Below are 27,263 nucleotides of genomic sequence, written 5' to 3'. Positions count from 1 at the left end.
GAGAAACGTAAACCTATGTGTATTACAGAAAGCAGCATATTCTAATTTAATAAGTACTGAATATGTAACTTGAAAGTACTCTTCTTCTTACTAAAAATATAGCAGTATCATTGTAAAATGCAAAACACTTGTGTCTGTAGAGACTGTATATACAGATGAATTGCTGTCCTGCTGAAGCTCACAGCCTAGTGCAGAAAGAAAACCTTGCCTGAGCTGAAGTATTATTGTTATTACTAAATTTATTATGAAGTTATTGAAATAATAAAACCAGCTAGGAATTTTCTCTGGCATACCAAGAACGCTGTGTTTCATTCAAAATAGTAAGAGCCTCCTTTTCCTATAGAATTAGAAGTAGTAATTGGTTAATTTAAAAAGGCAGTTATCAAGAGCAATTATAGAAAATGATACCCACTAGTTAAATCATTTTAACTTTAAACATTACACATTTGTGTATCAGTCTCCATTGGGGTTTCATATTGTCTTTCTTGCATAAATCAGACCTATCATTAAGGCATTGTCTACTATTTCTAATTTTTGTTTATTTAAAACAGAGCTATAACTCATAGACACTTAGAGTTCTCCTAAGTGCTTATGAGGTATGGAGGTTTTCATTACTTTTTCCCAGTCTGTGTGGCTTATACCTATTTGGTATCAATTTTGGTCCATTTGACATGAGTTCTTCAAAGCATTCATCTTAGTTTTTATAGAAACATGTGTCTTTTCAAACTCACAATTAACCAGTTATATAACATTTAATTAAATTATGTGATCACAATAACAAGTACAACTAGCATAAACGAGTTTGGACAAGAAGCTGGCTCTTGTAGGCACACAACATCCCTGCTGTGCAGAGATGGTGTTCCGCAGCTGCCCACCAGCCTGGGGCACTCGGAGCACCGCATTCCTGTGACTTACAGACAGAAATGCAGACCTTGTGGTTGCGCCAGCCTATCAGTCCCAGTGCAAACTGATTATTGACATTTGTCGAGTAGACTCATGGGGAACACAGTAAATAGTACAGACATAGAAAAGACCCCGGCAGGTTCCTTAAAAAATGAAAAATAGAGTTACCATATGATCCAGTGATCCCACGCCTCAGACTATATCCAGAAAAAACTTACAATTCAAAAAGATACACACATCCCAATGTTCACAGCAGCACTTACAATAAATAGCCAAGACATGGAAGCAACCTAAGTGTCCATCAACAGATGACAGAAGCGGAAAGTGAACAAGGAGGAAAAACTTGGTTTGGTGGGATGACCCCTGACTCACTGTTCACCACACAAATTCCTACAGACTTTCTTTCGGTCAGGCCGTTACAATAACTCCAAACAGTATTTGCTGTGAGGCAGTGGTTGCATTCAAAAATAGAAAAAGGCAGTTCTCGGCCAACAAAACTGACCATCCCCCACAGTCCAATTTGGTCTTATAAAAATAAGCCAAATTAGGTATTTTTATTTGCAAATAATACATACCTACAGGATGCTTTACTGAGAATTACTAAAATTCTGAAAGTTATTTACAAGAATTGACTATTTGAAGAGAATTTAAGAATTACCTTGGTATCTGAAAATGTAAACCAAAACACTTAACCATTTTTTTTCCACCATTTTTTTCCCTCTCTCAAACACTGGATTTTGGTAATCATCAAAACTAACTATACTTTACCTTGAGAGCTTTGTACTGCAGCTTAAGTTTCAAGCTTGGGACATACAAAGAGCTTCTAGTAGAAGTACAATCATATTGCTTGTACTGCAACTGTTCAGTGGAGCCCAGAGCTCTGACCTCCAGATCAGGGGCTGGGGAGCCTCCTCAATGTGACAGACTTTGCAAGAGCAGAGTCATCCTGGAGAGCTGTCAGTGGGCAGCTTTCTCCTCCTTCTAGCTCCAGTTGGAGACTTTAGAGTATTCTGGGAAGTAAAAATATACCTGGACTTCAGAATAGAGCTGCTACTTACCCTCTGAGTAGTTAATACAAATTTAAATCCAAATGAGCACAAAGTGCATTACATATAATAATTTAATGGGCTAATTAAGGGTGATCTAAAACAGGCACTGAAAAGATTAAAACAAACTCTTTTAGGAAGTTTTACAATATGTCATTCTCTACCTTTTTTTCAATTAGTCCTAAAATGTGTTTGCACTGAGAGAGTGAAGAGTGTTTTATAAAACAGACACCTATGGATAAAAAGCTCTGTAAGACTACTGCACCTCATTTAACTGTAACTGGCAATAAGCATGGAGTGAAACTTTAAAGAAATTAAGATAATTGCTTGACACCTCAGAGACAGATAACTATATTATATTCCTTTTGCCTGGTATTGGGGGAAAAAAAAGAATTCATTAAGCTGAAACTCAAACCCTGGTTCCAGTTAGGCTAGAGGATATGGAGAAAACCACGCCCTTAGAGATGTTACAACACATTGTGTGTGTATGTTCACAACACAGGCATATGATTTCATATGATTTCTTTAGTTTGGTGTTTGGCTTTAAGCCAATGTTTTGAAACCTAGAGTAATGACTATTACTTAGGGCAGAAACACATTTGGGCCCCGGACAATTAAATTTTATATGAGGTTAAGTTTCTAATTAATACAGGTCTCTTTTTGGTATTAAAAATATAACCTAAATTATACGGTTTTAATTTAAAAATCTAGTTGCATTTCTTTCCATCTGACGTTCAACTGCACTGGTAATTATTGAGCAGCTAAGGGCAAATTACTGTGCTCTCTGGACTGCACTGTAATGCAATCACTTAGTATGAAACAGAACTTAATCGCAAGACATCAAAGACTTAGGAAGAAGCAACAAGTATGGGATAAACTAAAATGGAACATAGCACACACGAAAAATACCAAGTGCTAGCGAGGAGAAATCACTTCCTGTTGGCAGGGAGCCGCAGCAAAGGTCTCATGAATGCCCAGGCTGGGTTCTGAAGAAGGTACAACCTTTCAAAGGGAAGCTGGGGTGGTGGTGAAGGTGTCTGAGACCCCAGGGAGCCAAAATGGTGCAGTTAATAAAGAGCAAGGGTGGTGAGAGATGCTGGGAGACTGCATGGCCAAGGTGACCGGATGGTGGGGGTTCTGGGGCTTCTGTCCTCACCTGACCTCTTCTGCCCTGTTGCTGTCAGGCCCTGGTTATGGTGCTGGCTGCATCCTACCTTGGCCAGGGCAGCCCGAGAACTGCAGCTGGGAAGGCACACTCGGGACGCCCCGCCAGACTGCGGGAGGCACATGGAGGCGGGCGGTGCTCCGGGCGGTGCTCCGGGCCCCAGCCCGGCTGAGCACCAATCCATCCACTGCCATCTCCTCCCCAGACAGGTTTTCCTGCCCCATCAGTGATCTGAAATCTGACTAACTTGTAGTAATAAGCTAGAAAGAAGTAAAGGGAAAGATAAAGCAGGGCACATTTTATTCATGGAATTCATTTCTTCACCACACATTTAGTAAGGACCTACTTTGTAGAGTCAGAAATAGGAAACCTTAAATGGCAGAAGGAGTCGTAGTTGATTTAATAAACCATAGGCACAGTGACAAATTTTGCGCACGGGGGCTAAAACCACAGCTGGAATGATGTGCTGGAAAGATCAGCATGGCCGTGGTATAAACGACATGTTTGGAAGTGGAAGGAGGGGGCTGAAGACTAGCTAATAGGATATTGTAAAAGGCCATATATCGCATGACTGCATTTATAGGAGATTTCCAGAACAAGCAAATCCACAGAAACAGAAAGCAGATTAGTGGCTGCCAAGGGCTAAGGGGAAAGGGAAAAGGGGAGTGATTGCTAATGAGTACAGGGCTTCTCTGCGGGTTGATGAAAATGTTCTGAAACAAGAAGGCAGTGATAGCTGCACAACTTGTGAACAGACTAAAAACCAATGAATTATATACTTTCAAAGGGTGAACTTTATGTTACGTGGATTATCCTAATAAAGCAGCTATTAAAAACAAAAAGCCAGGGAACAAAAACAGCAAGGCCCACAAGTTCTTAGGCCTGATACTGGGAACTGGGCAGAACTGCAGAACAGATAAAGGGATGGTTTCCAAGTGTTCAGAAAACACGCTGGTGACTACCATGAGCAAGAGTGACTTCTCTAACAACGATTCATCCCAAATGATCTTCCTCATTCTTTCTGCTAAAGAGATTAGAGGAAGAATTTTTTTTTAAACTATTGTTATTTTATTACTTTTCTTAAAGTAACACACGCTTATAGTAGAAAATTTAGAAAATATACAATGCTAAAGAACAAATTGCATATATTCCTGCCACACAGAGAATTACCATTAACTTGAAAAATATTCTGCTCAGCATTTTAAAGTTTATGTATATTTATAATTAAGCACAAACTGCATGCACAATTTTATAGATGCTTTTTTTTTACTGCTACGATTTCCCCCACCCCTGGTATTAAAATGTCTTTATAAACATGATTTTTAATGGCTCTATGCTATTCCATCATATGAAGATACAATATATTTTAACCACTTTATATAATCATTTAGTTTGCTTCCATTTTTTATGACTATACATAACACCATGATGAATATGTTTTCTGTCCACATTTCTGATTAACAATAATCAATAGTTTCAATACAATAGTCTCAGAAATGTAATTACCAGAGCAAAGGGTGTGACCACATTTGGGGCTATTTATATAAACTGTCAAATTATTTTCCAAAAAGGCTATATTAATTCACAATCACATCAGCAGGGTATGAGAGGGTCCACCTTCACATGTGGATCCCAGAAATCACAACAGTCATGGGTACTGTGGTTTTTTAAAATGCTTTTTGAAAATTTGAAGACTGTGGTATGACATTATCTTATGATTTAAACCGATTACTAATAATTGAGTATCTTGAAAATGTTTATAAGACTTCATGTTTACCTGGACACAAAGACGAGGAGTCAGGGACCTGGCAGAGACGGGGCACGTTCAGGTCGGCGAGGCACCTGACAAACCGCCGCCGAAGACAGGAAAGCAGGTTTGGCTGATAACGTCACCTGAGGAGCTTTTAAAAACACGGCTCCACCCAGACCAACGAAACCAGCGCCCCCTGCAGGAGGGCGCCGGGCGCTCAGCGGAAGCCTGCCCAGCGCGCAGTGGGAAGGAAGCGGCCCTCAGAACTGCTGGGCTGGAAGATGACGGAGAATTAATGGGGGTGGGAGGGCATTCTTGGTGTTAATTAACAAGTTATTGTAAACAAAGAGAAGTTCTCCAGTCTAGTTTTTTTAATCAGTGACTTGGAAAAAAAACAAAGGAGCACCTGTTTATCAGACAGATGACACAAAGCACACCTATCACGTGTGGTGACAAGAGTATTTCTCTGAAAAAATGTGACAATGAGTGTGTATATGTCGATGAATGAAAAATTGTGCTGAACACTGGAATTTGACACAACATTGTAAAATGATTATAAATCAATAAAAAATGTTAAAAAAAAAAAAAAAGAGTACTTCTCTGAAGCCTCAGCGTCGGCGGTCAAGAAGGAAAGGTCCAGCCAGCATAACGACATTACTTACTCAGTATCTTTGTACTATATGAACACCAATAAAAACGCAATTTAAAAAAGAAAAGGAAAGTCCCTCACAACCGTCCTATTTCAGTATATTTGGTATTCGGGTTTGGGCGAAGGTGAAACTTCTCTCACATTTGGTCACCATGCACTTTTCTTATTCTGTCTCGTGTTTCTCCCCAAGTACAATCTATAACAGTTCTACCCCCTCCTGCCTCTCTCCCCGTGCCCTCTGACGTCCTTACTCCTGTATATCCTTAATCCAGTCGCAGTACTCGGAGCCTTTTTGGCCCCCTGACCAGGCCTCCCCAGAGTCCACAGTCCATCTCAGCAGAAGCTGCTTGTCCTCCCATTACACACATACTGGGAACAGGAGGGAGGGTCATACCCTCTGCCCTCCTCAGAGCACCTACCAGGCCACCGCTCTATTACAGGGTAGCCTTGAATAAAAACCTCTGTTCCTTTGAAATCCATGCCTTAAAACACCCTCTTATCGATGTTCCAGTCTGGGATTTACCAACATGCCACTTAATCCCTCACACTTAACTGAAAACGCTGGCACTTGATGAGGTCTTCCTCTCTCCGTGTTCCTCACCCTGGGTGACTTCACAGTCTGTGTGGATGGTGAGCTCCTACCTGTCCTCACAGGTCCTCCTGTCTCAATTCCAACAAAGTTCACCTCCACTTCACTTCAGCCACTGCCTCCTACGATCGTGGCCTGAACCTTGTGATCTCCCAGAGTTGGTGCCCCACCTGAATGTAAAGTCAGGCCCTCAGCTTCCCACTATCTTCATCCCCGAAAACTGTGCGTGCTAAGACTCTGTCCTGTGCCCTCTGCCCATCTCATCTCTTCCCCAGCCTGGACTCCCCACCAGCACCCACCACCCTCGGTTCCCTTTCACACATCTCTGCTCACACAATTCCTTCTGCAAAATGAATCTCAAGATTTCTCCACTCCTGCAAGTGGGAGCTGAGCACTGATGGAGAAAAGCATACAGCTAAGGGGCAGAGCGGCCCCTCAGAGCATTCCAAGGTTTCCCAACTTGCCTTAGACCCAGAGTCCTGCCTGCCAACCCTTGTATTTGTTCTCCAGTCAGCTCCTTCTATTTACCAGCCACTATTTCCAGCTCTTACCACTTCAGCAAATGGCTCGTCAATTTGATACTTAACTTCCCTTCCTCTTACTTACAAAGAAATGCACCACTCTCTTCTGCAACACTCCTGGTATTTGGATGTGTGACCCTCCTCTGGTAAACATCAACCATTCCAACCCCATTTCCTATTTCCTTCCCCATCTTCTCTGACACTTTGTTGCAAAGCTTCTCTTCACCAAATTTTCAATCTTTTTCTTTCTACTTAACCTGTAAGCATACTCAGGTCATTTCCATCCTTAAAAAAAAAGCCCCTTGAGTCCGAATCCTTCTCCAGGAACCATCCAATCTCACAACGTTCCCGCACATCTAGACCTGGGCAAAGACTACAGATCTGTGCTCCCTTCCAAAGCACCTGGGGGCTACAGAATTTAGAATTCAGATAAATAGACACATTTTTAACTTTAGAAAGAGAATATGTGGCATATGCCATCCTTCGTAACATCCCCACAGGGCCTTGGGAGCGCACTCTGTAATCAAATTCAGTATTATTTCTGCAGTGAAATGTATGAATATTCACACTGAGTGGAGCAAATGAAGATTATAGGTCATTCCAAATCCATGCAGGTCAGGTTTTACTGCCAAATGACTTAGAAAAACCTTTCCACTTTCAGAGTTTGTTGACTTTTGAGATGCAAGTAAAGGGATACAGGCCTAGAGTTTATTCCTGCTCCCTTCCACTTACTTTATGATCCAAAACAATTACATTTCTCCCCCATCACTCCCTAGTCTTCCATGACACTCAAAAGCCAACCTACAGAGGTTCTGGCATCTCGTGTGTTATGTGGCTTAGCCTCTCTGCTGTGTTTCTCACTGTGGTCATGTCCCCCCCCCCCCCCCCCCCCCCGGTGATTCTCTGTTCTGAGGTTTTTCATGACATCCCACTCTCCAGGTCTGCTTCTGAAACTGAGTGACTTTTCCTTTTCCATCTCTTTTATGGGATCTTTCTCTTTGGAGTTAGCCAGGCCTCCCTCAGTCCAATCCTCTCCTCCCTCAGTCATCTTCTTTTCTAAAAATTACATTTAACAGCTTTGGTGAGGTATAATTCAGAAGCCATAAAATTCACTCTTTTAAGATACACATTTCAGTGGCTTTAGTCTAATCACAGAATTGTGCAACCATCACCACATCTAGTTCCACAACATTTCGTCACCCCGACAGGAAGCCCCACACGCATTATGCAATTGTTCCTCTTTCCCTCCTCCCCCCACCCTGGCAACCACTAGCATGCTCTACCTTTATGTATTTAGCCTACTCTAGACATATGACTGGAAACATAGTATGTGGCCTTTTGTTTCTCACTTCTTTCAATGAGCATGTTTTCAAGGTTCAGCAATATTGTAGCATGTGTCAGTACTGCATTCTTTCTATGGCTAAAGATTGCAATGTATATAGGATATACCACATTTAATGTATCTACTACTCATCAGCTGATGGACATTTGGGTTGTTTCTACTTTTTGGCTATTAGGAACAATGTTGCTGTGGACATCTGTGTACAAGCTTTCGTGCAGATAAATGCTTTCAGTTCTTCTGGATGTACACCTAGGAATGGAATTGGCGAGTCCATACTAACCTTATGTTTAATTTTTTGACAAACTGCTAAATTGCTTTCCAAAGTGGATATGCCATTTTATTTTCCCACCAACAATGTCCAAGGGTTGCAATTTCTCCATATCCTCATCAACACTTAACTTTTCGTTTCTTTCTTTCTTTCCTTTCTTTAATTACAGCCATCCTCCTGGGAACGAGATGGTATCTCGTTAGTTTGCTCTGCATTTCCCTAGTAACTAACGATGCTGAGCATCTTTTCATGTGCTTATTTGTCATTGCTTATCTTCTCTGGAGAAATGTCTGTTCAAAATGTTGTCTATTTTAAAACTAGATTTTGCAGTGATTCTTAGCACAACTTTAGAGTTATGAAATGCTCTGAGAATCTGATCAAAGACAAAAGGTAAACCCACAAAGATTAAAAAAAAAAAAAGGCACACAATTCTCCTAAGAAGTCATTAATGTGCTATAAAACCACATATGGACCTTCCAGATTAAGCACCCTCACTCTGCATCACAGCTTCTCAACCCTGGCACTTACTTAAAGATCACCAGGGGAACCCTCCTACACTGCTGGTGGGAATACAGTTTGGTGCAGCCACTATGGAAAACAGTGTGGAGATTCCTCAAAAGACTAGGAATAGACTTACCATATGACCCAGGAATCCCACTCCTGGGCTTGTATCCAGAAGGAACCCTACTTCAGGATGACACCTGCACCCCAATGTTCATAGCAGCACTATTTACAATAGCCAAAACATGGAAACAGCCTCACTGTCGACCAACAGGTGACTGGATAAAGAGGATGTGGTATATTTATACAATGGAATACTACTCAGCCATAAAAAACTGACAACATAATGCCATTTGCAGCAACATGGATGCTCCTGGCGAATGTCATTCTAAGTGAAGTAAGCCAGAAAGAGAAAGAAAAATACCATATGAGATCGCTTATATGTGGAATCTAAAAAACAAAAACAAAAACAAAGCATAAATACAGGACAGAAATAGACTCATAGACAGAGAATACAGACTTGTGGTTGCCAGGGGAGTGGAGGGTGGGAACGGATAGACTGGGATTTCAAAACTGTAGAATAGATAAACAAGATTACACTGTATATAGCACAGGGAAATATACACAAAATGTTAAGGTAGCTCACAGAGAAAAAAATGTGACAATGAGTGTGTGTATGTCCATGAATGACTGAAAAATTGTGGAATTTGACACAACATTGTAAAATGATTATAAATCAATAAAAAATGTTAAACAAAATTAAAGACCGTTTTTCAAGCAGGAAAAAAAAATCAGCAGGGGAGCTTTTAAAAAATACCACATTACCACATGATCCAGCAATTTCACGTATAGGTATATATTGAAAAGAATAAAAAGCAGGGACTAAACAGATATATGTACACTCATATTCACAGCAGCATGGTTCACAACAGCCAAAAGGTGAAAGCAACCCAGATATCCATCAACACATGAAGGGACGAAATATGTATATACATAAAAGGGAATATTACTCAGCCTTAAAAAGGAATGAAATACCGATACATGCTACAACATGGATGAACCTTAAAAACAGGATGTTGAGTGAAAGAAGTCAGACACAAAAGGCCATATATTATGATTCCAGTTACATCAGAAACCTAGAATAGCCAATGTCATAGAAACAGAAAGTAGAATTGTGGTTACCAGGGGCTGGTGGGAGAGGGGTGAGTGCTTACTCTTTAACAAGTTGACAGTTTCTGTTTATGAAGAGAAAAAAGTTCTAGAGAGGGCCAGCAGTGATGCTTGCATGACAATGTGAAGGGGACTTAATGTCACTCAATTATACATTTAAAAATGGTAAATTTTATGTTTTGTATATTTTACCACAATTGAAAAAAAACCACGTGTGTATACATACACACACACACACACACACACACACAAAACACAACAGAACACCGTTAGTATTTTGCTTAAAAACTCTCCAAGTAATGTAAATGTTAAAATAGGGTTAAGAACTGCTACTTCATACTCTCTTTGGTGGCATCACCTATTTTCAAGATTTCCCAAATCTTTCTTTCCACCCGTCCCTCTCAAAGCTTCTACTTCAAAAATCCAACTAGGTGCCAACGCACAAAATTGAGCTCATCCATCCCATCTCCCCACTGCAAAATGGCCCCTCCTGAAAGACCAACACCCACTGAACATCCTCCCCCCTGTATTCCCCCCGTAAATCATCGGCGTGGCTTTGCCCCTTAAAAACCCTCAAGCCCCACTCCTTGTCACTGCGATAGTTGCCACTGCTTCCTAGCTCAGACCTTCCCTTACTTGTATTATATGACATAAGCTTCCTTACCTCCAGATGACTTCCCTGCTCAAAGTCTTCAGTAGACTCCACTCCCTCTGACATAAAGTCCCTGCTGCTCCAAATGTCTCAGAAGGTGCCTTATGACCCACCATGCCTGTTTCTCCAGGCTGGTCTCTTGCCTATTCTGCTCGCCCTGGGAAGTGGAAACTGCCTGTGGTTCCCCACCTGCTACATACCAGTTCTCACCTCTTTTCTTGTGCTTGTTACACATGGAACAAACCATGTATCTTCCCCCTTTTGGCTAACTCCCACTAATCTTTTAAAACCTAGCTCAGATGACCCTCTCCCCAAGATTAAATTCCCTTCCTCTGTCTTTTAATAGAGTGTGTCTATATATGTATATGTGTGTATGTATGTATGTGTGTGTGTGTGTGTGTGTCTATATACACACACACACACACATGTATATAAAATGCTACTATTAACCACATATATCTTAATTACTTATATCTTTTTCCTTAGCAAACTGTAAACTCCATGAGGGGCAAAAACTAAGTATGTTTCATCTTTTTATCCTAGGCCTTTATCAGAATACCTGACACCTAGCACTTAATATCCATTGAATAAATGGCTTTACAAACTGCTATATGGCATTTGAAGCTATTTTATCAAAATAGGTAACATAATTTACTATGCTATATTGGTATTATTTTATTTGATCTTCACAAAAACCCTATGAAGTCATTATCATTATCATTCCTTGGAGCACAGAAAAAAATCAGACAACATGCCCAAGGTCAAACATAGCCAACAGGTGGTAGAGCTGAGAGGCGTGTCCAGGAGAACCTGCAGGGCCCGCACCCCACCTCTTCCCCTCTGCTAATGCAGACGTGGGTGTTCTTGCCTGTGTATGTTTTGAGGAATCAAGTAGATATTTCCTTCCAGATTTTTCTCTATAATTTTTAAAGTTATTATCTTAACACACAGTTTGCATCTTTTGAAAATTAAAAAAGCTTTAGCATGTTACTACATAGTCTTCATAACCTGCATGATAACTACCCACAAAGACAAAGGTAGACTCTGCGATGAGATTGAAAAAAAAAACCACCCCACAAAAAACCAGTAGGCCAGCTTAATATGAATCAACCAAATGACTTGATGCTAAAAATAATAAATATACTCTTAGATTATAAGAACAAAAGCAAAATTAGAAATCTGCAATTTGGACAGAAAAATGAAATTCCATTGTTGCTCAAAAAAATAGAAATAAGTGCCTGGGGAATTTAGTCAATGAACAGACACCACCCAAGACTATTTAAATAAGCAGGGATATGTATGGGTCTGTGTGCATGTGTGTGTGTGCACACGCACATACTTGCTTGTGTGTGTGTGTATGTGTGCATGTGTGGCAAAACAGTTAGGGAGATGAAACATACATAGGTAAGAAAACACACTCAATGTGTTGAAAGGATATTTCAGAGAAGAGATGTCTTGGGTGTTTGGTAGTTATTCCATGTTGGATAGTGTATTTAGCACTACATTATTTTATTTAATTCTCATCATCCTACAAAGCAGATATTGTCCCTTGTCTTAGAGGAAAAAACAGATTCAAAGAAGTTAACTTACTTGTTCAAAGTCTCAAAGCTTATACGCTATGGCCCTGGACTTGAAACCAAGTTCTGATTGCAAACCCCATGCTCTTTCTACAATTCTTCACATTTTCTAATAAAAGCCACTAAATAACTATCTTAAAATACGTAACAGGAGAGTTGATGATGGTACAAAGAAACGATCTAGTTAAAACATTATTGGAAAAAAGAACACATCATCCTCGAAGTCTATGCGATGTCCATCCCTGGAGCCCTTCAGCTCTTAACATCGAGAGACAGATAGACAGCTGACACCAGAACTCCCGGGTAAGGTCGGCATCTCCACATGTAGTTAATTATTGACCTTCCAACATGAACCGAACAGAGGAACCAAAAGCCACGACCTTACCAATGCTATATGAACGCATCAGATTTTTCATTCTCTCTTTTCAGCATCACCAGGGAAGCATGGGCTTTTCCTTTCCATTAATTTCCTTCTGAATTCTCATGTCACGGTCACACAGTTATCTGTGCATCATTTCCAGCCCTCAGCCTGGTCCCACTGCCCCAGGTCCTGACTGGACCAGCAGTGAATGCAGTGCGTTACTCACTGGAAGCACATTATGCTGAATGTAGGCTTAGACATTTAGGGCTGCACCAGGCCCCCAGAGGCTCAACTGGGCCCCACTTTTCTCCACACCCACAGCCAAGACTTATAAACCAGTGGAACATCTGTTTTCAGCGTCTGGCAATAACTGGGTCGATTTCTCTTCCTTTGGTACATTCTGCTCATAATAACCCTTGTACAAGAAACAGCTTCCCTTTTACATCTGTTACCTTGTCTCTCCTCCTTCTTAATCCCTGGTGCCCTGATTAACAGTTCCAGCCAAGTACATTAGAAAATTATGTTCCAGACTCTAATTACAACTGTCTTGAGGTTACCTGGTAGTTAAAGTAATCTGGAGGTGACAGGAGATCAAACCAGGGAGGCCAGAAGAGGCGTCTGGAATGAGCCATGATAGAAATTCTATTTCAATCTGAGTAGAGGTAGCTGTATATAACTCAGTAATGGTTAACTTGGACAAACAAGTATCCTGGTTTATTATCTAAATGAAAGACTAATAAACTCTACAAACAACCAAGTAGAAAAGTCAGGGAATTTAAATTGGTCTTCCAATTTTAAATGTGAAGAACAGAAAAACACAAGAAGTCGCACAGACCTTCTCAGTAAGCGACACATAGTGCCAGACAATCCATGCCCACAGCCCGTCCTAAGACCCTCGATGGGCTGTTACAAGGAAGCTTTCATCCGGCTCCTCTCACTGAAGACTTCGCAACAACACCATGAGACACTGCTCCCCTGGCATCTGATCTGGGCATCCGGTCTAAGGCCACCCGGCAGTCTATGGGAGCACCTCGGCACCAAGGTTTTATCTGGACAAAGATGGTGGTGATGGGCTGAGCAGCAGATTCTCAGGCTGTGGAATATGGAAGACAGAGCTGTTCTGTGGGCAGAGAGAGAAACTGAAAGGACACAGAGGAAGAAACCGCAGGAATGATAAAGTGACAAGGTGCAATGAACAAGCCAGATGTGAAGCAGAGAAAAGATATGCATTGAGTGAGAGAAGGCTGGTTAGCAGAAGCACCTTTGGCTCTGGTCAACAAATACAGAATGGTTCTCAACCTTTCCTCCCCATAAATCATAACACATGCTCTGCTAGCCCAGATTTCCACAGTTGGGCTATTAGTCAGAGAAGCTCTCCATGTGGGCGAATTTGTGGCCCATGAGCTATAACTCTACCCCTTCCCAACCCTACCAGCACGGCCAACCTATTTCACTGCATCCCCTAACTTGGCCCTGAAGGCAGGGCAAGCCTGGCCCCCGCCTCGGCTTCTGCTTTCACCATCTACCAGCTGTGTGGCCTTGGGAAAGATACTTAACCTTTCTGAGCTTCGGCTTCCATGTCTGTAAAATCCAGAAATAATATTCACAAGCTTGTATAAAAATTAAATGAGCTCAATGATAAAAGTTCATAGTCTGATATACAGAAATTACTTCACGTAAGTCACCCGCTGTCATCAACATGGCCCCTGATACCTGAAACACTCGGCTCTAGGACGTACTCCACAAATAGCGCCCTTGTTCCAACAAGGCACTGCTCTTGCCTTCTTGTCTGAGCTCTTACACTGTAAAACAAATGCTTTTTTTGCAGTGTATTGTGGGCCACATTTGTCAAGTTTTTGTGCTCTTTGCTGGTTATTTCCCTGTTTCAAATGGCCCCCAAGCATGGCGCTGTCGTGCTGTCTGGCATCCTAAGCACAGGAGGCTGTAATGTGCCTTACGGAGAAGATGCAGGTGTTAGACGAGCTTCCCTCAGCACGAGTAATAGAGCTGTTGGCCCAAAGTCCAACGTTAGTGAATCAACAATATATACTAAATAAGGTGTCTTTAAACAGAAACACACTCAAAATAAGGCTACACGTTGTGACCAGAGACTTGCAGGGACCTAACCCTGCACTCCCCTAGAAGCAATGGCTCAGTATTTGCTAATGCAGTGTTTGCCATGACTTACAGGACACAGCTCCTGCAAACAATAATCGTCTGTAGTGGGTGGGGGTATAGCTCAGTGGTAGAGCATGTGCTTAGCATGTACGAGGTTGCATGAGGTCCTGGGTTCATCCCCAGTACTTTCATTAAAAAAAAAAAAAAAAGAATGGCCCTGGTTTGGGGTTGAGGGGGAGAAGAATCGGCTGAAGTTCATTAAAGGTAGCACACCTGGGAGTAGGTGAGAATGAGGCAGGAAGCTAGAAGGGTAGAGGCAGATCACAAAAGGGCCTTCATGTCCTACCAAGGAATGCAGGGATGCAGACTTCACAACGCTCTAGTCTGGTTACTGATTAGAACACTGGGCATGGGAAATGTCTATAGCTTCCTGCTCCTTGGTGTATCCCTCGCATCTGGCACAGGCGTATCACCTACAAGAACGCCTTACACACACTGTCCTCTTGGCTCAGAGCAGCACTGACAACAGAAAATACTGTGGGTCACTAACAGTCTAGTAGCCATGGGGAATGTCAAAAGAAACAGGTGAAATTAAATTTGGCAATATATTTTAACGCATTATATCCAATATAGTATCTTTTCAACATGCAATCAATATTCTAAAAGTCATTAATGAGCTATTTAATTTCTTTTTGGTGGGGGGGAGGGGCATTCTGTCTTCAAAATCTGAGTGCGTTTTGCACTCAGTTCAGACTCACCACATTTCAAATGGTCAAAAGTCACCTGTGGCTAGCGGCTCCCACGTGGGCAGTGAATGCTAGAGTATCCCACACATTCTCCAATGCCTGGGGATCAGCTCCTACTATTCTCATAAGAATCAGCTCAACCTTCACTTTCTCTGCTAAGTGTCCCCTGAGTAATCCTCTCCCCAGCCCTGGGGCAGTTACTCTTCTCTGTACTAGTGAAACACCGGACAAAATTTTACAACAAATAGTTGTTAAATAATGAACAGAAGGAATTCAGTGCAAGAAGGAAACTGACTATTTTTGCATTTTAGAAATAAACCAACACACAGGATGGTTCATCAAGGGAGGATGAAGATAAACAACAAAGCTCTATCCATACTTAACTTTCCCACTCACTTCCCCCTAAATCCAGTTACAAAAGTTTAGTGAGGGGAAGTCTTTCCCACCATGAATACTGACAAGAAAGAGTGATGTCACCTAGAAAGAAATATGCTTGTTCACTATTAAAGTTTGAAGAAGTCTAAGTGATCCCTATCTGAAATACTATGCAGACAGGACTCTTCTCTAGGGAATTTGCATGGATGCAAAATGACTTACAACAAATCTTAAGTCAATGGCTTATATTCCAGGAGTGTTCTCAATGTCTTAATTCTTTCAACATTAAGATTATAGCATTTGGTGCACCTCACAAAATCTTTAAAAAATATATAAATAGTAATAACTAAGTTATCTTTAAAGTCAAAGCAAATGTATGTTTATATTATACGACATTAGTGATTATTACAATACAAACTATAACCCTGCATGTTTACTATGAGTTGGGGAAACGAGTCTTTGCTACAACTAAAATACACATCAGAAAACGCCAAGGCTTACCCTCTTTAAGGCAAAGGACTGCAACACACGTGAGAGAAATGGGGAAGCCAACTGACTCCAAAATTTTCTCAGCATTTCTGACTGGTAATTTTTAGAGTAAACACTGCAAGAAGCGCCCTGGAACCATTTGCTAGCTGTTGTGCAGGTTTTTTCACTAATTGAATTTTATATCCCTTTGGCTTCCAAAGAATTAAACTGTATGTAAAGTGGAGCCTAGTACCTTAATCCTGCCTAAATCTTCCCAAACTCTGACTTTCTCAAAAAAAAAAAAAAAAAAAAAAATCAAAAAACTCCTAAGAATGTATTTCAGTGAGTTTTACAACACTGAATACTAAGATCATCTTTAATTCCATCTTTATCTACCCTAACTTTCCTACAAATTAAAAATCTCTCCAAGAAGCAAACCCCCTCAGTCTAACAAGATCAGGCCTGATTATAATATTTGTGGTTAATTATTGTGGCTGGAATTCTGAAGTGCAGCAGGATTTGCAAGCTAGTCATCTGGCTTGTTTAGACACTACCCTGATGTCAAAACGTGTGTCTTTTAACTCTCTTACTAAGACTGGGGTTCTCCCTCATGCCCTAACTTCCAGAAGTTATAATATTTTTAGATATTTAAGATATTTTCAATACAATGTATCAATCATTTCATTAATGTGCATTAAAATTGGAAAGGACTGACATTTGATGTCCTAGAGAAAAACAACATGATCAGGAACCAGAACTATTCTAGTTTTAAGGGAATGTAAGTAAAATGCCTTTCTTCTGGTACAATGCAAAGGAAACAGGAACAGGCACAGGTGGACACCAGTTAAAACTACCAATCAAACCTGCTCAGGGAAAAGTCACTGACACAGTCACCAGGGAACATATGCTGGGATTGGCCAAACAAGTTTTACAAAACACTCCTCTTCACAATTTAAAATTACTGAGATATAAGATAATTACATTCATTGAGGCTGGATTCCAGTACTAGTTATGTTATCTTGTTAGTTTAAATATCTTATTTGCCTTTGTTTTCCCAAAGTGTTTCACAGCATGCCTTGTGATAATAGTAAGTGCTCAATAAAAACACTTTGAACTATTCCAAAATCCTTGGATCGCTTCAAAGGCTTTAGATAAGGCAGCAAAATTAAGTTTAAAAGCAAAAACAAAGAAAAACAAAGAAAGCCTAAACCACCTGGCTATAAAAATTTTACTATTCAAAATTTTTAACATGGGATGGTTGAAACCAGTATGTAATTGTCTTATACCTTATTTATATAAGAATGTGGAAGAATCCTACAATTAAGAAATAAATTCCAGAATAATTAAAACCACAGGTAATCAATTGTTTATTTGAACCAAGCTGCCTTTTTATGTAGGTAGACTAAACTAAGGTGACCATGTGTGTTTTTTTTTAAAGTCCCACTTAATAAGATTAATGATTTATTAAATTATATTGTGCTAAGATATGATTTGTAGGTATTATAAGGAAGAGAATCTCCTGCACTTAGTATAATTAAAAAATATGTTTGAGCTGCTCTTACCATCTTTTCTTGGAAAAGATAATAAAAGAATGAATTCTTTGTAAACTGTTTATACAGTGCATAATAGCCTGATAGATTTCTTACCTCCTCCAATGTCAATTTTAAAAGAGAGATGTATACAATATAATAATATATGTGGTTTGAAACATACACATACCTCAAGTTGGGCATATCTGCTCTAAATGAAAAATGCATTAGTGAATTCATACCCCTGGTAATGTTGTAAAATAGTTAACCCTTTTCAGATAAAGTTTATGATTATCTTTCACCAATCTCAGATTTTTAAGTTCCAAGGTTAAGAGAAAGGTACAGATTGCTAAGAAAATTAAAAGCATTAGCATAAGCAAAAGTGGACAAGCACAGTCTGAAGACTAACTGAATGTTTTCAGCTTTCTGCATGTAGTGCCATAAGGATGTAATAAATCAGACAAGTTACGTACTGTATGCAACAAAAAATCATTCATTCAACACCTCAACCAAATAGGAAAGATTTATTACCTAACTGAAATTTAGATAATTTCAAATTCACTGCAAAGCTCTTTTTAAAGCTTGAATTACAAAAGGACATTGAAGAAAAATTAAGAGATACAAATTTAAAGCTTATTATTTATTCCTTAATGAGTAAGATTTGCATTGGATTCTGCTTTGGAATTTCAGAAAATGCTTACTAATACATTTCCTAAAACAAGCGTGAGACTGTATTTGGCCACATAAAGAAACTGCAAGAAACCTTTAGTCACTAAATAAACACAAAAGAAATAGGGAACGGGAAGGAATCAATTTGGATCGCATTGTATCCATTTTTTCCTGAGAACGTTATCACTGCCTGGTTGTCATGCTCAGCTCTCCCTCGACAACACGCACATCCAATCCACAAGCACACAGAATTTCAAGAACATTACCAAATATTAAGTCAGAGCACTTGTGAAACACACCTGGTAATTGTCCACAGCCTCTGCAGTTCAAACCAGAGCTCAGCAGCTTGTCTTTATCTTCACCAGTGACATACACAAAAATACCATACATCACTTCCAAAAAGAAAAAGAAAAAAAAAAAAAACCCCACAATTAGCCATAAATGTATTGCCTCAGAGATAAATCTCCTCTGTTAACCCAAACCAACATCCTGCCTTGATGTAACCTGAGCGCACGCCGAGCGCCCTGCCGCTTCCCCCCTCTAGCACTTGTCTCTAACCATAGCTGACAAACTAGCCTCACAAATCCTTTTTTAGCTGCTGATCAGTCAGATCCCCCTTTGACAATCCAGCATGGTGGAACACTCGAATATTCTTCCTGCTTCTATTCTACTGCTTGCTCTAAAAACCAGTTTCCTTTTCATTGAGATAATAGCCTTTTCTGCAGTCACATGACTCAAGCTACATTAGCAGAGCTTTATGATAATAGACTGAGTAAGCCTCTACCCCCTCCTGTTATTAAGGAGATGTCTCTCTCTCTCTCTCACACACACACACACACATGTGCACAATGCACACATGCACTCATATACATGTGCTTAAAATTATTTATTCTTCTTGGAATTACCATAATAGACCAAGAAAAAGTATACCCTATTGTGAAAATACTAACAATTTCTAGATCTGCTGCTAAAAATAACTGCTAAAAACAAACATTCTGATGCACGGTCTCCCTCTCAGAGGATGCAGCTGGCTGGCCACGAACACTCCCCAGTGCACAGTCGATGAAGCGGGGCCGTCAGGAGGAAACATGTCCTCCCCTGTTTCATAAGCTTTGCCCCCAGTGATACAAAGCTGAAAAATCTGGCATAATGAACACTCTGGAGACATCACAGCTATCCACACATTGGGAATTAGTCTCACGTGTTAGTGAAACACATGTAAGCATACTTTTTAACATCAAAATGTATTCTTACTAGGAATATATCCTAAGAAATTTATAAGTGGTCCACAGAAGACAAATATTACTATGGCCAAAACAATCATAAAATATAGTAATCAAAAGTTCTTTGGAGTCTGGCCAATTTGATCTATTTCCAATAAACCATCAACTCTCAAAACACAAATGTGGAAATACCAGGTCAGTGCCTAACACATGGTGGTTCTCCGTAATTTTTTTTTTAAACGTCCTTGGTCACAGGTTGAAGTACTTGGAAAAGAGACAGCAGCAGACGACGTTATCCGCTTAGTTCATTTTGGGTTATTCATAGTCAGTTTGTTTCATCTACCAATCAAGCAATCTGGGGAAGGAGTTTAAATGTAAGAATGTGCTGAGAAGTCGAAAATGGAGAAAAAGACGGGTCAGAAAGAAAAAATACACTGAAGCACGACACACAACTGGGAGAGGGCAGCCACTACAAGACTAAAAGAGAGACACTGTTCGACCGAAGCCCGCAGACCCAGCTACAGTTCACATGTCCTGGTTTTACTTACTGCCTTGGTTTTCTCATCTCAGAAATAGAAAACATTGTAGGTATTTTAATATTTTAAACTTCATTTTGACGTTTTTGAAAAATTGAAGTATAGTTGGTTTACAATGCTGTGTTAATTCCTGGTGCACGGTATAGTGATTCAGTTAAACATACATATATATTCCTTTTCATATTCTTTTTCATTATAGGCTATTATAAGATATTGAACAGAGTTCCCTGTGCTATACAGTGGGACCTTGCTGTTTGTCCATTTTATATGTAGTAGTATCTGCAAATCCCAAACTAAACTTGTAACTGTGGTAAAATACACCAGATTAAAACTTACCATTTTAAGCATACAGTTCAGGAGCAGTAAGTCTACTCACACTGTTTTGCAACAGCTCTCCCGACCTTTTTCATTTTGCAAAACTGAAACTCTGCACCCATTAAACAACTCCCATTTCCCCTTCCCTCCAGGCCCTGGGCAAGAGCCATCACTTTCTGTTTCTATGAATTTAACCACTTTAGATGCCTCATGCAAGTGGAATCTGAAGTATTTGTTTGTGTGTGTGTAGATATTTTAAAGAATAATTATTTTAACACCTGGAGAGCAAGACCAAGAGTTTTCATCTCACACAATCATTTTACACTAACGGCATTATTCCTAAGCAAACCAAGCCAAAATTGTATTCTTGGAAACAGAAAACCCAAGAATCGTGACAGATACAACTAGACAGAAGGGATTATTATCATATAAAAGTTCTCTCTACCAAAAACTCAGTAATTTCTCAGAACTAAAAGAATTTGATCATTCTAATTCTGAAACTGGAAGTTTAATCACCCACTCCACACATAAATAACTTGGGTAGGATGAAGCAGGTGTTTATTGATTCTCTTCAAGTCACTGGAAGGCATGCTAGCCGCCCTGGAAGACGGTCCTATCATCTCACCAAGCCTCCAGCGACCACACAGGCATCAACCAGCACAGCTTCAGTGAGGACCCGAGCGGAGAAATTCAGAGAATGTTGCAGACACTAAGAAAACATATTTAATGCTAGCACATGGGGATACCGCACCACAAAAAGCCAAAGCACAAAGATCCTTCAAAGTTATAATGATTTTAACAGCCACCCAAATATTTCCTCTGTGCACACAATATCTAAAGTCAGTAATTACCGAAGGCATCACAGGAAATTAATGTCTCATAGGAAACTAATCTCATAGCAGATAACGAGAAAAAACTTTTTTAAAGGAACAGCATAACAGTTGCAGGGGTTAGTTTTGTGAAATCCCCCCAACCTAAGTTTGTTCTTTTTCTCTGTTCACAGCATCATCAAACCTTTGGTTATGTTTAGGTCATGTCCATAGAGTTAAGGTGAAGTCACAGACACTAAAATTACCACCACGTGTCCTTTATTAACTACAATGGTGTTTTATGGATTATTTCTCAGCCAACCATGGGCAGCAGCAAAATTCACTGTGATTCACTGATCAAATCCACCACAGTAAGAAGATGTCTCCTGCCAAACACTTCCAAGTAAAATGTCTTAATCCAGATTCTGTGCTTACACATCAAGATTTATTGCTGTTATTAGCAAATCTGTCCCTTTTGTTGTGTCTTTGGCAGGCGAGCACACATAGGTGGCACTGTCTAACCCCCTCCTGAGGGTTGCAGCAGAATCTTCCATTACCCATTGCAACCCCCTTTCTTCACTAGGGCAGCGGTGTTTACAAGGGAATTGGGACTGGATAATTTGTAAGGGTGTTTCTAGCTTTAATGTTTCTTTATGATGGTGGTCATACGTATACAACTGTGATTCATTTCTTAAACCAAAAGCCTGGTGAGAGGTAAATCAGAGATTCAATAGAGTGATGTTTTACTTTTCGTAAATTGAGACAAAATTTACATTCAGTGCAATAAACAGTTCTTAAGAGTAAAGTTCAAGAGTTCTGACAAATGAAAGCACCCAAATCCACACTCTTATCAAGATACACATAACACTGTCAATACCCAGTAAAGCTTTCATGGGCCTGTTCTCAGGCAATCTCTACTCCCTCCCTCCACCAACAACATCTACTATTATTTTTTATTATCACAGATTACTTTTGCTTTCTCTAAAACTTTGAATAAAGGGAATCATACAGGAAGTACTCTTCATGCTTCTTTCAGCATAGTGTTTTTTAGATTATCCTTCTGACTGCATATATTAATAATTTGTCCCGTTTTAGCACTAAGGGTAATTCCACTGTATCAATACACTATAGTTCATCTATTCTCTGGTGGGCATTTGGGTTGTTTCCAATGGGGGCCTTGTGGTAAACAGAATTCTAAAATGCTTCTGAAAGATTTGCCCACCCTGCAAGGTACACACCCTGCCTCCTCCCCAGCACTGTAAATACAATGGGTTTTCCCTCCAATGATTAGGTTATGTTATACTGCACAACTGATTTTAAGATAGGAGATTACTGGGGAGGGCCTGGCCTAATCCTAACAAGTTTTCTCCAACAGGCAGCAGCAGAAGTCAGAGTTCAAAGCGAAGGATTCAGTATACTTTTGGTGACGTGAAGATGGGGGAAACCACATGCCAAGGAATGCAAGTGACCTCTGGGAGCTGGGAGGGGCGCCCAGTTAACATGGAGCAGTCCCACAGCTGCAGGGTCCTGAAATCTGCCAGCAACAAGAATGAGCCGAGGGAGGAGCTTTCCCCCAACTCTCCAGATGAGAACTCATTTTTGCTGACACCTTCGTTTCATCCTGGGCAGAGAACCAGCCAATGCCACGCTCGATTTCTGCTCTACGCGATGGTGAGCTAGTAAGTGGGGGTTGTCTGTGGTAATCTGTTACTCAGCAAAAGAAAATGAATGGAGGGGGTAATTATATACAAGTTGCTACCAACACTCATGTCCAAATCTATTCATAGACATAAGTTTTCATTTCTTGTGGGTAAATACCTGGGAGTGGCACTGGGGGCTCATGAATAAGTACATAGTTAAAAGAAACTGTCGAACTGTTTTCCAAAGCAGCTTTACCAGTTTACACTCCCACCAGCCATGCATGAGAGATCTGGGTGTCCCACCACCTCACCAACATTTGGCATTTGTTAGTCTTTTTAGTTTAACTGAAATCCTAAATGTGTTAGCAGCCTTCTCTACATGTAGGGTGTAATCCGGGTCTGTTTCCTTCTCGGTAGAGTTTTTATAACATTTACAGCTAACACCACCACATTAAGCGCTGTTTTGTATTCTCTTCCAGCGTTTCTTAAGGGTCAAGTTCCTCTCACTGAAGCATAAACATTGAAGGCACTGATCATGCCTTTATTCCTCTAAATCCTCAATTTCATCTATCCTAGTGCTGTATCTATAGATCACGTGGTCAAATTTATATACTGACATTTCTTTTTCCTTAAAATGGTAATTAAGTAGCAACATGAAAAAATGCTTTTGAAGAGGACTTGGAATTACACTTTATTTTGAATCCATCACTAAATACACAACCTTGAGCAAGTTACTTAACCTCTCTGAGCCTTAAGGGCTCCTTATCTGTAGAGGGGGACCCGCCTATACTGCACTGTGGCAGTTAGGGTTCTATGAACTATATGGAAAGCAACTAGCCCGAAGCCTGGCATAGGAGGCCATCAACTGAAGGCAGCTATTACTAGCTCTTAGTCTGATAAGATGTTCAGCAAAAAGAAGACAGAAACAGTATCTTTCTCTCATAACTTTAAGGAAAGGATGGAAAAGAGAATACATAAAATGTTAGAAAGAGTTGCATTAGGTAGATGGGACCATAGGTGATTTTCATTCTAATTTCCAAACCTTTAGTAATGTTTCCATAATTTTAAAATACAGCAATATGTTGATAACTTCTAAAACTGGGTGAAGGGTACACGGAGGGGGAGTTATAATACCATGCTAAATTTCCCTTTTACAAACTTCAAAAAATTAGAGTATACTGTACCAAAAAGGGTAAATCTTTAATCTACAATGATTTCTAAGACCATACACTTTATTTATTCATATGATTAGAAATGAGATAAACTCTAAATGTGCCGCATTTAACAAGTGGCAGAGTGAGAGTGTGAACAAACTTTAAGTCAGTTATGATATTAATTTGTTAACCCATTAGCACTGTAATTCTGTTATACCTAAATATTAGGTTTTTAAAACCTGATAAAATATCATGGAAGAGTTACACTGTCTGTTAAATATGTTTTTAGTGCAATGAGGAATATGCTGCATAAATAGTGAGTAAGGCGAAAAGTAAGAATGCTCTTTTGGATTGGTTGTTTTCATCAGGCACCTGTGACCACAGAATTATGTCACTTGGACCTCTGGCCTCTTTCCTCAAGAGGTGAGCCAGGGACAGAGAAAAGGCCTCTCTGTGAATTCCCTGCCTATGGATGGCATCCTGCTAACACTGACTAAAGAGTTCCTTCTTTTGATATGTAGGGAAATAAGCCTTCAAGGCCCAACTGTGCTAAGCGAGCAGTGAGTGCTACTTTGTTGGGTTGTTTCCAATAAAAGGCTTATGCAAACAGCAGTGCATAAATGCCTATGATACTTCTGCAGGAGATTATACCCACACAAAAGACAGCTGAGGAGCAGGACTGGAGAGCACAATCACTTCTAAATACGACTCTGCCAAGTCGCCACTTCATGAAATGAAATAACACACAAATAGCACGCTACATTTCCATCTCAGCATCTGTACCTCATCCAAGGACTTTAGAGGCTTCAACTACTGAATCAGGCTCTTCCCAATTAGTGCGCGTGTAAACCACTCTAAAGGAAGTCGCCTTGAAGAGGTGCATTTCTTCTTTGAAGTACTAGGTTACCACTGAAATTCCTAGGTGATCTGTTAACCAGAGTTAGTGAGAACCCCCGTGGTCTGTCAGAGTTTATACCTTTTATTCCTCTGGATTCTAAAAGTGCCTAAGGCTCAGGGAGTAGATTAAATACCACAAGAATTTGATTCATCGATTAATCCAGCTTTCTTGAGATTGGCATCATGACCTAAAATTCTCTAACAGGATCAAGGACCATTCAGAATTATAAAATCATGGGGGTGAAAAAGAATGTGAGATCCACCTCATCCTGGGACTCCTGAAGCCTTCCATCTCGAACTCCCAAACATGGATACCCCCACGGTCTCGAGCTAGCCTTTTTTGAATATGGAAACTTATTATCATTTCCATATTAATTAAGGAGAAAGCTTCCTAAACTGTTATTAAAAGTTCAAAAAGTAACCAAAGGCTGAGACTAGACCACACTGCTTCTTTAAAAGGTTAGAGAGGATTGAGGTTCCAGGGACAGAACAGAAGAACTATGCCCTTTGGCCTTAAACACACCTGCCTGACATCCTTAAACTCTTGTGTGTTAACCAGGTTCGCTCTTCTGACTCTGCTGTTTTCTGGACCCCCCACACACTGACTTCTCCCAAATAGAGCCAGAAGAAAGGGACAGTCACACACGCAGAGGACCGGAAGAGCCTGGCCTGCTCTTCACTTTGTATAGGAACGGAAGGCTTCGCAGGTGACTGATAGTAAGACTTCTCTTTGTCCTTGACAACCTCTTTTGACTAAGATCTGACTGAAAGTTTTAACTCGTTCATAAACTTGGCCTTATAAACAGAATAGACAAAAAGCTCCCCTTTGTGGAGATGCTATATTCTGAGGCAAACAATTAATTATTCATCTATTCTAAATTTCCACAGGCACAGGAGGCACCTGTGACAAAAGGCGCTAAGGACACAAGTGTTGTGTTTGTCTCTAAGACCACATCTCTCCCGGCACATTGCTGGCTCTTAGCACCTGAGCCAATTCTGACTCAACTTTTAACAACTGTCACTTGTGACATGCTTTTGTAAGAGGTGGAGGATTTCTTTCACCTTCCCCTCACCCCAGTTCTATCTTTTTCTGCTTTCTCCTTAGTCGTTCCTTCCTTTCATATCATTAAGAAATGACTGATCCTTGCCTGGAAGAGGGTAATAATTGCAATCAGAGGGGAAAAATTGTTAGAGGGAAAAGGAACCTTTCCTTAAAGCCCCACAGGCCACAGGAATAGTTTATAATGAAGGAAAAAACATTTTTGACACCTGCTCTAATGTCTTTCACCTCCTTCTCGTTCTTTTTCTTTTTTAGCTTCAGATTAACTCACTTCATTCAACAAATATTTATTCAGTCCCAATGTCATATAATGCACTAAATCAGGCACTGGGAATACAAAAATGAACAGGACAAAAATCCCTGCCCTCTAGAGACCCATAGTCAAGGAAGGTGAACAGAGAAGGAAGCAAAGTTTATAAAATATGATCAGAAATGCCATCTCCAGACAAAGAGGAGAACAGCTGATTTGGAAAGGGAAGGGCCAGGAAAGGCTTCAGAGAACAGCAGGTCAAGCAGGACTCCATCACATTTCTGAGGAAGGGGAGAAGCAGGTACAAAATGATTTGTTAGTAAAGAAAACCTTCCCCAGCAGGAGAGGAAGGTTTCCAGATTGGCCAGCTTCTCCTGTCTCTCCAACTTTGCCGCATCCTCCTGGGTTCTACTCCAACTACACCCCAGCCATTCATAGAAACCAGCTGGCAGAACGGGATGGGGGAGGGGAGCAGAGAAATGGAGGCAAATTGACCAAAAAAAAAAAAAAAAAAAAAAAGGATTTCTAAGGTAGGACCTAAACCAGCCTGTCACTGCTACTGAGTGGGTCTTGACCAGAATGGGAACCAAAGTGTAGCATTTTCACTGCTGTACATGAACCACAGCTACATTATCCAGTCAGCTCAAAACAAGAAAAGGTCGTTTTATTCTTTTTGATGTTTTTGATGTATTTCCCCGTTAAATAGGGCCAATTTCATAAAGAAGCCCCCTTCTTATTTATAAGCAAAGCATCTTACTCAGATTATATCAGGTCAAAACTATTTAACAAAATGAAGAGAGAAAAAAGCTGTAAAGATACATCTTCTAAAAATCAAACACATCCAGTGCTTACCATGTGCCAGGTGCTGGTCTAAGCTTTGCATTGGTATTCTTATCTGGTTTCCTCACACCAGTATTATTGGGCTGGTACTATCATAACTCCCAATTTACTAAGGCACAGAGAGGTCCAGTAAAGATGGG

General features: G+C 40.3%; 1 protein-coding gene and 1 long non-coding RNA gene across 14 annotated transcripts in view; one reads left to right on the top strand and one right to left on the bottom strand.

Annotated features, from left to right (window-relative positions):
* The window catches only part of NCOA2 (nuclear receptor coactivator 2), a 227,396-nt gene that overhangs the window by 85,253 nt on the left and 114,880 nt on the right, over positions 1-27,263 (bottom strand). Inside the window, exon 1 of one of the 13 annotated variants that reach the window (XM_032469982.1) lies at positions 18,699-18,780. The exons of the other annotated variants lie outside the window; for them this stretch is intronic. The gene's annotated coding sequence lies outside the window, so the exon portion shown is untranslated. Of the gene's footprint in view, positions 1-18,698; positions 18,781-27,263 lie in introns of those variants that run through there. 13 annotated transcript variants of the gene reach the window in all.
* Positions 12,597-25,637, top strand: LOC116660450. Its single transcript, XR_004315980.1, has 3 exons — positions 12,597-13,038; positions 19,818-19,821; positions 25,626-25,637. It is a non-coding gene; the product is annotated as an uncharacterized LOC116660450 (long non-coding RNA).

The sequence above is a fragment of the Camelus ferus genome, chromosome 29 (assembly GCF_009834535.1).
Source record: "Camelus ferus isolate YT-003-E chromosome 29, BCGSAC_Cfer_1.0, whole genome shotgun sequence".
In the NCBI taxonomy this organism is placed as follows: Eukaryota; Metazoa; Chordata; class Mammalia; order Artiodactyla; family Camelidae; genus Camelus; species Camelus ferus.
The sequence above is the reverse complement of the archived record's forward strand: the minus strand, read 5'-3'. Positions and strand labels throughout refer to the sequence as shown.